Source organism: Micromys minutus (genome assembly GCF_963924665.1).
Source record: "Micromys minutus genome assembly, chromosome: X".
Classification (NCBI taxonomy): Eukaryota; Metazoa; Chordata; class Mammalia; order Rodentia; family Muridae; genus Micromys; species Micromys minutus.
Genome location: NC_137970.1, coordinates 111,207,913 through 111,210,245, shown reverse-complemented (window position 1 = coordinate 111,210,245; position 2,333 = coordinate 111,207,913).

Sequence of the window (2,333 nt, the reverse complement as noted above, 5' to 3'; positions counted from 1 at the left end):
GAATGGTGAGAAAAGGTAAAGACTAGGAAAGAGGGAAGAAAAGGAAAGAAGAAACAAGAAAAAAACAGGGAGAAGAGATTGTGAAAAACGGGGAAGAGGAAATGAGAGGAAACAAAACAGAAGGGCAGTGCGAAAGAAGGAAGAAAGAAAAGGAAATAATGGAAAAAAGGAGGGAATAGGAGGAAAAGGGGAAAGATAAAGATGCAGGCAGTAGGGAAGAGCAAGGTGAGGAAGGAGGTTAGAGAAGAGTGGATGGAAGAGGAAGAAAGTTGATGAAAGAGCAGTTAAGTGGCAATGGGATTTAAGGTAAGAGTGGCAAAAAAGAGAGATAGAGAGGAAGAATGAAGAAAGAGAATAGAAGAGGAAGGGAAGGGTATAAAAGAGGCTGTGGAAAGAGGATAAAGAGAAAACTGGAGGGAGCAGGAAGAGAAAAAAGGGAAGAAGATGATTGTGTAGGGAAGTTGGGTTGAGGGAGGAACAAAACAGAGTAAGAAGGATTGTGAGGGAGGTGGGAAGAGGAGGGAAGGCCAAGAGTTGGTAAGAGGAACAAAAATGGAAAAAGAGCAAAGAGTATGGATGAGGGAAGAGCAGGGAAAAGGAATAAAAAGAAGGAGAGAGGAGGGTACGAGAGTGAGGAGGGTAGATGAAGGGAAATGGAAGAGGAGGGAAGAGGTAAGACTAGGCGAAATTGAAGAAGAACAAAGGAAAAGGAGGGACTAGGAGGGATGTGGATAGAGTGGGGAGGAGGGAAGGTTGAATAGGAGGGAAAAGAAAGGGTACAGAAGAGTAAAAAGTTTGTTTGTGGGGAAAGAAAGAAGATGGGAGTGGAGCAAAGAGGGAAGAGGGATGTGGGGTAAGATGAAAGGAGAGGGAAGAGAAAGAAAGGGAAGGAAGAGGTAAGATGTGGTGAGGAGCTAGAAGAGAATAGAGCATGAAAGTGGAGGGAGTACAGAAGAGGAAGAAAAAGGGGAGAAGAGGGGCGAGGCATGGGTATGGAGGACAAAGTGAGTGGCAGATAGAAGATAACTGAGAAGGAAAGAGATGGTATGAAAATAGAGAAAATATGAATGAAAAGAAAAGAAAGGATATAAGAAGAAAGATGTAAAAAGTAGGAAGAGAAGAAGAGATGGCAATAAGATGGAAGAGAGAGTAAATTGGTGGGAAAGAAGGGGGAAAGGAGACATATATGGAAGAAAGAGGAAGAAGAAGAGATGATAAAGGAAGATCAGGTGCAGGAAAGAGGAGACAAAAAGAATGAGTGTAGAAAAGTAGGGGAGAAGAGGCATTAGAGCCAGAGAGGCAGAAGGAGAGGAGAAGAAAGAGAAGGGAATGAGGGGAGGGTAAAGAGGAATAAATAAGGAAAAAGAAAGAAAGAAAGAGGGAGGAAGGGGAGAGGAAAAGGAAGAAAGAAGAGTGAAGAACAATGAAAAATAAGAGGGAGAGGGAAGAAGACTGATGAGGGTGGATCAAAGAGAGGAAGGAGTGGGAGAGTGGAAAGTAGAGTGAAGAGGAAGAAAGGAAGGGTGAAAAAGAAGATGAAAGAAGAAGGAAGAGGGAAGAGAAAGGAAGAGAAGTGGGCTGATAAAGAGAAGAAAACTAAGAGGCAAGAGCAACAAAGAGGGAAGAGAAAAAAGAGAAGAGAGAATCAGAGGCAAAATGAAAGAGAAATGAGGTAAGGGAGAAAGAAAAAAAGAGGAAATATAGAAAAGACAATGGAAACAAATGGAGGAAATATAGGGAAGAGGAAGGAATGAGAGTGAGGTTAGGAAGGGAAAAGGTAGGAGGAAAGAGGAAAGGGGAGGTAGGATGTACAAGGTCCAAGAAGGGAAGAAAGGGGAGTAGGGAGAGAAGGTGTCAGGGAAGAGCATGAAAGAGGAATGAGACACACCAAGAAAACTTTGACTAATTACAGGTTACATCCTGTTTTGCATGTACTTTATGATCATTGTAACTAGTAAGATCTTAATGCACACTATCAAACCTTTGGGAAAAAAAAGCCAAGCACTGACAAAAATGTATTCATATATTTTTATGCAAAAATGATGAAAATTTGTACATTTATCTTTGTTTTTTGTTTTTTTTACAAATACATTTTTATAAGGTTGTAATTAAGTATTTGTGGGTACATATACATACACATATGTATATATGTAACAATAATGTAGAAAAAGAGGTTATTAATTTGAGGAGATAGGAGAGAAACTGGAAGGGGTTGTAGGAAGGAAAGGGGGATGGGATACAGTTCTATTTTAATTAAAATATATTCTTTTTTTTTCTTGATCTTCACACAGTCTGTGGGTTGTTTCTGGGGTGTTCAGAGCTTTCTGGGGTTA